The sequence below is a fragment of the Pantherophis guttatus genome, chromosome 1, assembly GCF_059756535.1.
Source record: "Pantherophis guttatus breed Tessera chromosome 1, ASM5975653v1, whole genome shotgun sequence".
NCBI classification, from domain to species: Eukaryota; Metazoa; Chordata; class Lepidosauria; order Squamata; family Colubridae; genus Pantherophis; species Pantherophis guttatus.
In genome coordinates, this window is record NC_142063.1 from 339,093,057 (window position 1) to 339,107,630 (window position 14,574).

The 14,574-nt window shown below is 44.8% G+C and overlaps 1 long non-coding RNA gene across 1 annotated transcript; it reads left to right on the forward strand.

Annotated features, from left to right (window-relative positions):
- Nucleotides 1-5,161: 5,161 nt before the first annotated feature.
- LOC148116994 (uncharacterized) lies at nt 5,162-7,137 on the forward strand. Its single transcript, XR_015734031.1, has 2 exons — nt 5,162-5,226; nt 6,786-7,137. It is a non-coding gene; the product is annotated as an uncharacterized LOC148116994 (long non-coding RNA).
- Nucleotides 7,138-14,574: the final 7,437 nt, after the last annotated feature.

A 14,574-nucleotide genomic window follows, 5' to 3' on the forward strand; every position in this document is an offset into this window, starting at 1 on the left:
CGGCCGAACCGGACCAAACTGGGAGGAACCCACCACTGGAAGACGCTGACAAGAAAGAAATATATCCAAACATGAAGCAAATCTCTCAATGGTTGTTTTCCGGCAAAGAGGCCAAGAGCCGTTGCTGGTCTTTAAGCCTTATGGGAGGGGGCAATCATCTCTTGGCCTTACTCCCGAGTCGTCCTCTCTGCTTTAGCTGCTCCTGCCTTCTGGCAGCTCTTCTCATACATGCACTAGGAACAGGCTCCTCCTGTTCCTCTGCCTCTCTGCTGTCAGCCTCTGGAGACTCTGGAGTCCACACATCACTCCCCGATGGCCCCGCCCCCATCTCTGCCTCTGACGCAGAGCCCTCATCCAGGCCTTCCCCAGCCTCCAGGACTGGCCCATGTTCTTCCTCAGCCTCATCGCTGTCAGACTCCGCTGCCAGCTCCGCAGGCTGCTGGCGGACCACAAGAGGTACAAAACATTAAAACCAAAATTAAGTACAAGTAGACCTCCACTTACAACCATTCGTTTAGTGACTGTTTGAGCTTGCAACAAAGTGACTTACTTTGTTGTATCTTTGTTCCTTTTACACTTACAGCCAACGCAGCATCCCCAAAGTCACATGCTTTTTCAGGAAGCAACTGGACTTTCTTGTTTTTGTCTTTTGAAGACATTTCGCTTCTCATCCAAGAAGCTTCTCTAGCTCTGACAGGATAGTGGGGAATGGAAGGATTTATATTCCTCCCATGGATGAGAAGCAAAATGTCTTCAAAAGAAAAAACAAGAAAGTCCAGTTGCCTCCTGAAACCTCATGACCTGGATGGCCTGAGAATCTCTACAGGCCCCAAGGTCACATGATGAAAATTTGGGTGCTTGGAAACTGGCGTGTAATTGAGATATGTGCCGTGTCCGGGGGTCATATGATCGCCATTTGCAACCTTCTGGCAAGCAAAGTCAATGGGAGATATTGCATTTGCTTAATGACCATATGATATGCAGTGACTCACTTAACAACCATGGCAAAAAAGGTTGTATAATTGGGAACAACTCAGTGGTGAAATGCAATTTTTTTTACTACCGGTTCTGTGGGCGTGGCTTGGTGGGCGTGGTGTGGCTTGGTGGGCGTGGCAGGGGAAGGATACAGCAAAATCTCCATTCCCACCCTACTCCAGGGGAAGGATATTGCAAAATCTCCATTCCCACCCCACTCTGGGGCCAGCCAGAGGTGGCATTTGCCAGTTCTCCGAACTACTCAAAATTTCCAATCCCGGTTCTCCGAACTGCTCAAAATTTCTGTTACCGGTTCTCCAGAACCTGTCAGAACCTGCTGGATTTCACCCCTGGAACAACTCACTAAACAACCACCTTGCTTAACAACATAAATTCTGGCCTAAATTGTGATCCTAAATCGAGGATCTGCAATTTAAATAAAATAGTCGGTGGAAATTGGCATTTTTAGTTGCTTATAATTCTAAGCACTCGCAGAGAAGCAACCATCAGTCATAATTTGCCTTTCCTGGCCAGGATTTGCAGCAAATATATCTTAGGTAATTGGCACTAAAACTGTTGGCCAGTAAGGAAGGCTTCATCCTGCTCTTCGGTGCCATGCCAAAACACACGTTTCTTGACTCTCTCCCAAAAGGAAAAGAAAATCAACTACCAACATTGGTTGCCTGCCATAGCTGCGTATCCCTCAACAGGATGATCTCTTTATGTAGCCAGACATGCTACTTTCAGGTGTAGAGACTTTAGTTCCCAGAATTCTGGCTGGGGGAATTCTGGGAGCTGGAGTCCATGCATATTAATAGCAACATCAATACTGTTTAGACTTATATACCGCTCCATAGTTTTTTACAGCCCTCTCTGTAAAGTTTACAGTGTCAGCATAATTGCCCTCAACAATCTGGATCCTCCTTTTACCAACCTCAGAAGGATGGAAGGCTGAGTTAATCCTGAGCTGGTGAGGATCGAACTGCTGGCAGTGAGCAGAGTTAGCCTGCAATAGCAATAGTACTTAGATTTATATACAACTTCACAGTGCTTTTACAGCCCCCTCTAAGCGGTTTACAGAGTCAGCATATTGCCCCCAACAATCTGGGTCCTCGTTTTACTAACTTTGGAAGGATGGAAGGCTGAGTCAGCCTTGAGTTGGTGAGGATCGAATTGCTGGCAGTCGGCAGAATTAGTCTACAATACTGTCCCAAAAGTGCTTTTTCAAGAGGCAACTGGACTTTCTGGTTTTTCTCTGAAGACGTTTCACTTCTCATCCAAGAAAACGTCAAAGAAAAACCAGAAAGTCCTGTTATTTCTTGAAAAAGCACCTTTGGGACAACCATGACCTGGATGACTTGAGAATCTCCATAGACAGCCTGCAATACCGCATTCTAACCACTGCGCCATCACAGCTCAGTGGCCAAAACTGGGAAACAGTTTGCCTTGTTTTTCAGCTAGGAAATTTTCAGAAGAGGAGAGAGGTCCTAATTGCCTTTTTTTTAAAGAAAAGAAAAAGAAAAAAACCCTCCTAATTCTTCACTGTATATAGGCTCTTTTGCATGTAGTCCCCGACTTACGACTGCGATCAGAATTTCCCTTGCTAAGTGCATCACGCCGAATTTTACAACATTTTTTTTGCCATGGTCGTTAAGCAAAGTGCTGAAATTGTGAAATGAATTGTGTGGTTGTTGCAGGTAGTCCTCAACTTACGACCACAATTGAGCCCCAAATTTCTGTTGTTAAGCGAGACATTTGTTAAGTCAATTTTGCCCCCTTTTACAACCTTTCCTGCCACGGTTGTTGAGTGAATCACTGCAGTTGTTCAGTTAGCAACCTGGTAGTTAAGTGAATCTGGCTTTCCCATTGACTTTGTTTATCAGAAGGACACGAAAGATAATCCCATGACCCCAGGACACCGCAACAGTCATAAATATGAGCCCGTTGTCTATGTTCGAATTTTGATCTCATGACCATTGGGATGCTGCAACGGTCATAGGTGTGAAAAACGGCCATAAGTCACTTTTTTCAATGTTTTTTCAAACATTCACTAAATAAATGGTCGTAAATCAGATACTACCTGTATCTGCATCAGATGTATCTCAGTTCCTGCATTTGCTGGCGTTAAGGAAGGCCCTGTATGTACCGTGTTTCCCCGAAAATAAGACCAGGTCTTATATTAATTTTTGCTCCAAAACCTTATTTTCTGGTTAGCTCTTATTTTGGGGGAAATACAGTACTAAATGCACCCATCTGGCTGACAATCTTAACTGGGGATTATTTTGGGGGTAGGGCTTATATTACAAGCATCCTGAAAAAATCATGCTAGGGCTTATTTTCCGTTTGGGTCTTATTTTCGGGGAAACAGGGTATGTCTCCAAATTTGCAGGCTCAAGCCAGTGGAAAGAAGGGCATTTGACAGCCAATAAATCATTTTCCTTGAAGCTGTCTCCAACTGCCCCCTCCCCCTCCACAGATGCTTCCTAGACTTCAGGATGGGGGAGTTGATGATGAAGGGCTGAATCGCTTGATAAATTGGTCATAAGACAGACATACCGAACCAGAAGTCAGCTTGGAAGATACATACAGGCAGGTTAACGAAGAAGCAGAAAGACTTGCCAAAACAAATCAGTGTTATCCTCTATGGAGTATAGGCTTCATTTATTCCAAATTTAAGCAATAACTATTTCAAAATGGAATCCAGTTTTCCTAGAGTGACACTATCAAAGGTTTAATAGCAGATTGCACACGAATCATTCCTTGTAACTTTTATGCACAAAGTTGAGGAAGGAGAAGCCAGTTTGGTCTAGTGGTGAGGGCCCCAGGCTAGAAAACGGGAAGTGATGAATTCTTAATCCTGCCTTAGTTATGACAGCCAGGTGATAGAAGGTGATAGGTAGTAGTATTTATTTATTAAGTATTTAGTATTTATTAAATTTTTATACCGCCCCCTCTCCCGAAGGACTCGGGGCGGTGAACAGCCAGAATTAAAAACACACAATACAAATATTAAAATACATTAAAACAAAATTAAATTATCTTTGGCTTCTCCAATTTAAAACCCCTTACCCATAAAATTCACCCAATTAAAAAATTTTAACCCAGCCCGGCTTGCTGAAATAAAAAAGTCTTCAGGGCCCGGCAGAAGGTCCGGAGGTCCGGGATTAGTCGTATCCCTGGGGGTAGCTCATTCCAGAGGGTGGGTGCCCCCACAGAGAAGGCTCTTCCCCGGGGGGTCACCAGCCGACATTGCCTGACAGACGGCACCCAAATGGTGATAGAAGATAGATAGATACAGGGGTGGGTTCTACTTACCTTTACTACCGGTTCGCAACGGGATCATGGAGGCTTTCCCCAGGCTTTCCCCAGGCTTTCCCCAGGCTCCGGAGGCTCCGGAGGGTGAAAACGGCCTCCCCAGGCTCCGGAGGCTGTCTGGAGGCCGGAAAAGGGCCCAAACTTTCCGAACTTCTGGTAGGCCCGTTTTTCGCCCTCCATGAGCCTTCACGCGCACCCTGCACTTACCTGCATCCAAAACGGGCCGCGTTGGGACTCCTGGGAGGGGAGGGACAGGGTGGGTGGAGCCAGCCAGGAGTGAGATTTGGGGGTTCTCCGAACTGCAGAGAATCTTAGGTAGAGATTCTCCTGAAGCCCTGCAAACTCCCAGCAGCTCACCCCTGCTTCTAGGTATATAATATCTTTCAGGGGGTGCTTGTCCTGTTCTAAAGCTCCATTGTTTTTTGAAGGGAAGGTGCATTTTTTAAAAAAAAAATCAAAATATTCTCAAGCTGAACCAGATAGGGATATATATAAAAGGCAAAGGAGGGATTTCCCCCAAGGGCAGCCAAGTTTTAAATAAAGCCTCTAATTGCTAGTCCATATTCATGAAGCAAGTTTCTGTCAGAACTACACCTTCTAGGCGATGTCTCTGCTTTGTTTCCTTGGGGGAGAAATTGTCCTCCATTATAGGCTGTTTGTTTGCTTGCTTGTTTGTTTGTTTGTTTGTTTCAGGCTGGTTTTCAATATATTTTGGGGGGGGGGGAGGAAAGAATATACATCAAATTTATGAAAAGCTCCATGTTTGCCATAAATTATGTTCCATCTTGTTAAGGTAACACTTGGAATACTGCATTCAGTTTTGGTCGCCACGATGTAAAAAAGATGTGGAGACTCTAGAAAGAGTGCAGAGAAGAGCAACAAAGAAGATGAGGGGACTGGAGGCTAAAACATATGAAGAACGGTTGAAGGAACTGCGTATGTCTAGTTTAATGAAAAGAAGGACTAGGGATGATATGATAGGAGTGTTCCAGTATTTGAGGGGCTGCCACAAAGAAGAGTGGCAGGGATGGGTTCTATTTACCTTTACTATTGATTCGCAACGGGATTTTCCAAAGCACCTGAAAGCAGGACAAGAAACAATGGAGGGAAACTAATAAAGGAGAACCAACCTGGAATTGAGGAGAAACTTCTAACAGTGAGGAGAGTTAACCAGTGGAACAGTTTGCCTTCAGAAGTTGTGGTACTCCATCACAGGAGGTTTTTAAGAAGAGACTGAGCAGCCACCTATCTGAAATTGTATAGGATCTCTTGCTTGAGGTCCCTAGATCCCTTCCAACTCTGTTATTCCATTATTCTGTTAATTGTGAATGGCTATAGCAGAGGCTATAGAACAGTGATGGCTAACCTTTTTGCCATTGCGTGCCAAAAGAGGGGGGAGCGCGGGGGGGTCTCTCTCGCACATGCCCACACCCATAATTCAATGCATCCCACCCACCCCCCGTGCATGCACGTGCGACCCCCCCCGCTCCCTCCGCTTTGGCACGCAATGGCACAGTGGGCCAGGTAGGCCCATTTTTCGCCCTCCCCAGGCTCCAGAGGCTTTCTAGGAGCCTGGTGAGGGCAAAAACGGCCTTCTCCCCACCCGGAAGCTGGAAACGGCCTATTTCCCGACTCCTGGTAGGCCTGGAAGGACCGAAAATCAGATGGCCGGCACACGCATGCGTGCTGGAGCTGAGCTAGGACAATGTTCGTGTGCCCACAGATATGGCTCCGTGTGCCACCTGTGGCACGCGTGCCATAGGTTCGCCATCACGGCTATAGAAGGTACCAACAGGTTTGATCATCAAAATTTTTCCAAATTATTCTTTTGGTGAGCTGAAGGTTGAAAACTACTGTGCTTTGAGATGAATCCATCACAACTCATTAAGTTTTATGGGCAGGGGTGGGTTCTAAAATTTTTTACTACCGGTTCTGTGGGCGTGGCTTATTTTGTGGGCTTGGCTTGGGGGGGTAATGTGACTGGGTGGGCATGGCCAACTTTTTTTTTTTAACTTTTAAAAGCATTTTTTCTACAACCTTAAGAGTTCGCAGAAAAAAATGCTTTTAGAAGCCTGTGACTATCAGGCAACTCAGCTGGGATCGCCAGAGGCTTTTAAAGGCATTTTTTTTTCTACAAACTCTTCAGCCGAAGAGGTTGCAGAAAAAATGCTTTTAAAAGTCTCTGACGATCCCAGCTGAGCCGCGCGATCATCAGAGGCTTTTTTTTTTTTTACTTTTAAAAGCATTTTCGGCCGAAGAGGTTGTAGAAAAATGATTTTAAAAGTAAAAAAAAAAAGCCTCTGATGAGATGGGCAGGGTAAGCGAGCGGCGACCGGGGACCGGTTTGGGGGCGTGGCCAGCCAATGTTATTACCGGTTCTCCGAACTACTACAAATTTTTACTACCAGTTCTTGCAAACCGGTGCGAACCGGGAGCAACCCACCACTGACCCAGATCCTTCAGACACTGTAAACTTGTTGGATTTCTGTCAGCAGCTTGAATGCCTGTCAGGTCTCAACACTCCGTGCAAAGCTACATCGACAATTTCTCCCAGCAGTTGGATAATTGGAGCACCGTCGTGGCTTAAGAAGCTAACTCTCTTTATCATAAGTGATAGCAAGGAGGAATCACCGCAAACAGGCCGCCAAAGAAACTGGATTTTCACATTTCCCTTTTGAGTGTCCTGCGAAATGCTTGGCAACGCAACAATACAAACTCCCCAGGAGAAATTTAGCCTCCCTGATTCAGACAACAAGCTGACTTTTATTTCACAACGTCCTTCTCTCCCCAACCATTTTTTTCTCACAGCCTTCATCCCACATAAATAAAGATTTGCATCTCTTTCGTGAGCTTTGTCCTTCTCTCCTTCAGTTATCTTGCGTTGGCAGGGCCTAGAAAAAGGGCTTAACCTGGATATCCACAATCCATTTTCCGAGTTCGTACACTACCTGGAATCCTATTAGGATCAGGGTGATGCCATGGGTATGGACTGGCCTAGGAGAATCATAGAATCATAGAATTCTTTATTGGCCAAGTGTGATTGGACACACAAGGAATTTGTCTCCAGTGCATAAGCTCATAGCATACATATAAACAGCAAGTAATAGGTCATAGATCATAATAAACAACAATTGATAAATCATAAGAAACCAATAGGAGAAGATAGTAGGAAAGATGAGAGGATGAGAAAAGAGACAATGCTATGGGAATTAAGTATTCAGCAGAGCGATGGCATAGGGGGGGAAAACTAATTTTATATCTAGTGGAATTGGCATGCAATGCTCTATAATGGCATTCTGAGGAAAGAAATTGAAACAGTTGATGTCCAGGATATGAGGGATCTGTAGATATTTTCTCAGCCCTCTTTCTGGTTCGTGCAATATACAGATTGTCAACTCGCAAAGCATCCCTGGCCTGCTCTTGAGTTGCCATAGGCAACGGGGATGGGAAACCGATGAAGCAGCACAGCAGCCAAAGACAGGAGCACATTCCAGACATATCTTTCTCAAGGCTGTCTCCTAGGGTTACCCACAGTGGCCGGAGGGGAGTGAACTCTACAACCCACAAAATTGCTCCCTTGACGAATGTGATTGATGACAAAGCCTGGGGGGAGGGGGGAAACAGGGTCATGATTGGGGCCATAAATTACGTGGGGTCAGAGTTGGCTTCATTTGGGAATGTGCCTCAATGGAAGGCAGGCTAGTCGCAATTGTTTTTTCTGCAGTCCTATTTATCCGTTGAAGTCTGTACCTATCCTGTTCGGTTACTGTGCCAAACCAGACAGTTGTAAAGATACAAATGGCAGACTCAATAATTCCTCTGTAGAACTGTATCGGCATCTCCTGGGGCAATCTGAGCTTTCTGACTTGACGCAGGAAGAATATTCTTTGCTGTGCCTTTTTAATAACGGTTCTAATGTTAGGTGTCCATTTCAGGTCCTTGGAGATAATAGAACCTAGAAAGAAGGGGCAAGAAAAGTCATAAAATGGGGCAAAACACACTTACGTCTCACTTAGCAAGATAAATTTTGGATTCGGTTGTGGTCATTTTAAACAGTTTTTATTAGTTTATAATATAGCATACAAAGAAAGTAAATAGAAGGGAAAATAGGGAAGGGAAAAGGGGGGAAAGAAAAAAAAAGGCATTGACTTCCGACTCCTTTTGGTGCAGTAGAATAAGACACTAATATCAAACCTTTTTACTTTTACATAATAGTGTAAACTAGCCATTCCTATAACAACAAATCTATCTAATCGGTCAAAACCCAAAATCAAAGTTTCATTTTTTCCCCCCACTTCAAGCACAAAGTCCAGAAGCGGTTTCCAAGTAGAAATAAAAGTATTTACGGTATTTTTTTTTTCTTTGATCAAAACACTCAAATTAGGCCTCCCTGCTAACTCCATCAATTTTTGCAGCCATTCCTCCAATGTGGGGATCGAGGTGGCCTTCCATTTCTGTGCATAAATTAATCTTGGTGCCGTCAACGTATAAAACATCAAAGTTCCGATTTTTTTTCCCAGGCCTTTTTCCATTAAACCCAAAAGAAAACTCTCTCCTTTTCTCTTTACATTCACTTTAAGAATTTTCTGTATTAAGATAAGTATCCTACTCCGATATTTCTCTGCTGTATTACACGTCCACCGTAAGGGCTCAGTTGTGGTCGTCAGCAGTGGTGATATTCAGCCGGTTCATGCACAGAAGATCCTGCGCATGTGCAGAGGTGGCACACACCAGTGGTGGGTTCCTCTTGGTTCAGCCCGGTTCGGCCGAGCCTGTAGCGGTGATGATATGACGTCACCAAACCAGTTCTCTTTGTTCGGGAGCTGGGCCCTCCTGCCCTCTTGCCATGGGGCTTCAAAGGGCCACCCTACAGCTGATCAGTGTTAAAAGGCAGTGTGGTGGTAGACTGGTGCCTCCAAAAACAAATGGGTAGGCCGGTGCCTCCAGAAACAAATGAGTAGACCGGTGCCTCCAAAAACAAATGAGTAGACCGGTGCCTCCAAAAACAAATGAGTAGACCGGTGCCTCCAAAAACAAACGAGTAGACCGGTGCCTCCAAAAACAAACGGGTAGACCAGTGCCTCCAAAAACAAATGGGTAGACCAGTGCCTCCAAAAACAAATGGGTAGACTGGTACAGCTCTACAAGCAGTTAAAAGCCTGGTAGACCAGTACCTCTGCTAAATCCTAAAGAATTGTCACATGACCATCAAGCCACGCCCACAAAATAAGCCATGCCCACAAAACCGGTAGTAAAAAAATTTAGAACCCGCCCCTGGCATGCACGCTCCCATTTGCAAACCAGTAGTGAAGATAAGTGAATACCACCAGTGGTGGATTGCTCCCAGTTTTGTCCAGTTCTTGCGAACCAGTAGTAAAAGCGGCGGGAGGCTCCGCCCACCCACCCGGATGTCATAATTGACAATCTGCGCATGCACAGAAGCAATCGCACTCCCTTTGTGAACCAGTAGTAAAGGTAAGTAGAACCCACCCCTGAATACCACCCCGGTCGTACATCAAGGACTACCCATACTTAGGTTAAGTGCAGGAGGAAAAGCAGCAAGAAATCCAGCAGACTAATGGTATGTGGCAGATAAATAATTAATCATTTGTCTCCGTTTAATGCCAGAAACAAACAGGCAAACAATGGAAAAGTCAACACATTTAGAGCGCTTGCCCTCGCTACGGAAAGCCCCTTAACCCTACATATATTTAAATTCTGCAGAATGCCAGCTCTCTAAATAATCAAAACCGCTTGGACTGTGTCTCAGAAATTGCCACCTGCAGCTAATGCTCCCATTTTAAATGCATCCCTGAGCCAATCTTTGTAAGTTTCACATTAAATATTGATCAGCCTGACAAGAGCCTTAATATACCATGTTTAGCATACACACCTCCGATTCGGAAAGCCGCCACTTCACTGGTAACGTCGGAAGGTACACCAGCCAGGTAGGGCCTCCTCTCGCCCGGGGTGAGCCGAGATTGCTTTGAAGCGACCAAAAGGGGGAACTTTAATAAATTACAGGGGTCCTTGACTTTTCTGGGCATATAATTTCCATAGAGGGATGGAGAAATTTATTGGTTCGATTTATATTTATTGGTTCGATTTATATGCCACCCTTTTCCGGAGATTCAGGGCGGCTTACAATGCGTTAAGCAATAGCCTTCATACTTTTGTATATACCTGCTTAGTAGGTCTTTCGCCCCCCCCCCCAAGCGGTGTTCTTTTTTATACAAAGTCAGCTTATTGCCCCCACAAACCGGATCCTCATTTTACCTACCTCAAAAGGATGGAAGGCTGAGTCAACCTTGAGCCTGGTGAGATTTGAACTTGCAGTAATTGCAGGCAGCTGGTGCTACTTAACAGTGCTTTAGCCCGCGCTGCCACCAAGGCACCAAATGATTTAGCAAATTCTTTTTGTGGGGTTTACAAATAGTATCTGCCATCAGTCTGTGGATAGGGCAGAGAAGGAAATTGGAGGAAAAGTTTATTTATTATATTTTTAATCCCACCTTCATTATTTTATAGGTAACTCAAGGCAGCGATCATACATAATACAGGTAATCCTCGATTTACGAACACAATTGAGCCCAAAATTTCTGTTGCTAAGGGAAACATACGTTAAGTGAGTTTTGCCCCTTTTTACGACTGTGCTGTTACAGATAGTGAGTCATAGTGAATTAGTTATCTTAAGGATTAAGAGCTGTCTCCTTAAGAGATTGCATTGTGGGAGATGTAGAGAGAGATTGCATTATGGGAAATGTAGTCCATGACATGCGACCATATCTGTGTGTCTGATTGGCCACTGAGGCTTTCTGCCTGGGTGCAGAACAAAGACCCGGCCATTTTGAATTACCACAGAAGAGAGAAGCATGCCTTCTGAACAGGGGGACAGAACTACCATCATTTTACACTAGGAAATGGGATAGATTATGAACTATGGATGAACCTCACCTTGACTCACCATGATTGTAAGTCTATGGTTTCTGAAGGATTCCCAAATAAATATAATCTGTATGAAAACCTGTTTGCTAGAGTTTATCTGCCTGTTCCCAGTGGAGCCAGATGCCTGGGGAACAGAACAATGACCTTTCTTGTCACAGTTGTTAAGTAAATCACCACAGTTGTTAAATTAGTAACATGACTGTTAAGTGAAACTGGTTTCCCCATTGACTTCACTTGTCAGAAGGTGAGAAAAGGGATCACACGAACCCAAGGTACTACACCAGTGATGACTAACCTTTTCCAGACCAGGTGCCCAAAGCACATGCATGTGCTCGTGAACTCCCAAAATGCAATGCATGTGTGGCTCCCGTGCATGCGCCTTACCCCCGTGCATACGCACATGGCCCCCCACATGCACCCCACCCCCATGCATGCACGGCAAAGACCCGAAGACCAGCTGGCCAGCAGGAGGCACGTGTGCATGCACAGTGGAGCTGAGCTGGGGCAACAGCTTGCGTGCCCACAAAGAGGGTGCTGCATGCCACCTCTGGCATGTGTGCCATAGATTCGCCATCACTGTATTACACCATCAAAAATATGAGTCAGTCGCCAAGCAACTGATTTTGATCACGTGATCCTGGGGATCAGGGGCGGGTTCTAATTTTTTTTACTACTGGTTCTGTGGCGTGGCTTATTTTGTGGGCGTGGCTTGATAGTCATGTGACAATTCTTTAGGATTTAGCAGAGGTACTGGTCTACCGGGCTTCTAACTGCTTGCAGAGCTGTACCGGTCTACTCATTTGTTTTTGGAGGCACCGGTCTACCCATTTATTTTTGCAGGCACCGGTCTACTCATTTGTTTTTGGAGGCATCGGTCTACCACCACACTGCCTTTTAACACTGATCAGCTGTAGGGCGGCCCTTTGAAGCCCCGTGGGAAGAATTTAAACAGTTTTTTTCCTTCTAGCCGATCAGCTGGGACTCGGGAGGCAGCAATAGGTTGGGGGTGGGGCCAAATAAAAGGTAAGAATAACGTGGGGCGTGGGGGGCGGGAGGGCCCAGCTCCCAAACAAAGAGAACCAGTTCGGTGACGTCATATCGTCACCGCTACCGGCTCGACGGAACCGGGCGGAACCGGGAGGAACTCACCACTGCTGGGGATGATGCAACGATCGTAAGTGTGAAAAACGGTCAAAAGTCACTTTTTTCAGTGCCGCTGTAGCAATAGCAATAGCACTTAGACTTATATACCGCTTCATAGTGCTTTACAGCCCTCTCTAAGCAGTTTACAGAGACAGCATTTTACCCCCCAACAATCTGGTCCTCATTTTACCCACCTTGGAAGGATGGAAAGCTGAGTCAACCTTGCGCCTAGAATGCAGTACTGCAGGGCTACTTCTGCTGACTGCTGGCTGCCTGCAATTTGGCAGTTCAAACCTCACCAGGCTCAAGGTTCATTTAGCCTTCTAGCCTTCCGAGGTGGGTAAAATGAGGACTCAAATTGTCGGGGGCAAGATGCTGACTCTGTAAACTACTTAGAGAGGGCTGTAAAGCACTGTGAAGCGGTATATAAGTCTAACTGCTATTGCTATAGCAGTCTAATTCTGCCCACTGCTAGGAGTTCGATCCTGACCGGCTCAAAGTTGACTCAGCCTTTCACCCTTCCAAAGTCGGTAAAATGAGGGCCCAGATTTTTGGGGGCAATAGGCTGACGCTGTAAACGGCTTACGGAGGGCTGTAAAGCTCTGTGAAGCGGCCTATAAGTCTAAGTGCTATTGCTACTATTAACTTATCAACTGCAGTGATTCACTCAGCAATTGTGGCAATAAAGGTCATAAAATGGGGCAAAACTCACTGAACAAATGTTTCACTGTACAACAGAAGTTTTTGGGCTCAGTTGTGATCGTAAGCCAAGGACCACCTGTATTGAGAAACACGGCTGAGAAACACTGCCTTAGCCCGCATTCTTTTTGCCTGCTTTTCAACAGTATCCGCCATCCGTCATAAGATTTTCCTTCCTCGGCAACCTATCCTCGCATTAGCCCTAAAAAGACCTTCAATTGGTACCGAAGTCTGTATAGATTACAAGTGGCTATTCATTCCAAGGGCTGCTTTGGTCCCTGTAGGAGAGTTCCCCTCCCGGCCCTTTCTCCATATTATCACCCAGCAGGCCGAGGATTGGAGCACTCAATCACTTTCTAGTTCCACTTGGTTTCTCCTAAGAGCAAGAGGCATGGCGTTGCAACTCAGCAATTTCCAAGATCTCAGCGGCTGCAGAAAGAAGAAGCCGGGTTTTGCCCAAGAAGGAGAGAATAACCTTGTCCATGGACTGTTCAATAGGAGATTTAAGCAGTTCCAGAGATGACTGCAGTAGCTATCAAAGTCACCCAAGAACTCATCTTGAGCCAACGAATAGGTTATTTTCAGGACCAGAAAAAAACATTTTCATAGTTTTGGATTCGTGTTGACTTTTAATTGTGCATTGGACTGGTGCAGTTTGGATATTTCACGTAAGCCCTTGATTTAATGAACCTCCATTTAACAGACTTCGGGTGGAATACCCAAAGTCTGTCTGGATATTGTAAAAAAAGTTGCCAATTGGTGTGTCTATTAAAATGCATAAACAATGCAAATGGAACAAGCGTTAAAAGCCCATTTTGTGCATGGGTTAAATATATAAAATTTACATGCATAAAACACATTTGGATTTAACAGACATTCTGCTTTAATGGCCATATAAAATGTACATACCTAAAAGCCCATTTGGATTTAACAAGCATTCTACTTTAATGGCCATATAAAATTTACATGCATAAAGCTCATTTGGATTTAACAGACATTCTGCCTTAAGAGGTACTCTTTCTCTCATTAGTCCATTAAATTGGAGGTTTGCTGTGTAGTTTTCCTTGTTATTATTTGTTTAGAATAATGTTTTCCCTCTTGTTTTTTTAAAAAGCTTTTGAAGCCTTAATATTTCCAATAATGATGGAATTCATCCCCAGAATTTGGAATAGATTAGAATGATGATAAGATAAGCCTTGCAAAGTATAAGGGATGAAAACTTGCAAATTGTACTTTACTCTCTAAAGTAATTCTGGAAATGTATACAGGTCGTCCTCAACTTACAACTATTTAGTGACTGTTTGAAGTTACAGTGGCCCTGAAAAAGTGACATATGACCGTTTTTCACATTGATGACTATTGCAGCATCTCCGTAGTAGTCATGTGATCAGAATCCAGCCTCTTGGCAACTGACTCAGATTTATGACGGCTGCAGTGTCCCAGGGTGGCGTGATCACCCTCGTCACCTCTCGCCTTGACTACTGCAATGCTCTCTAC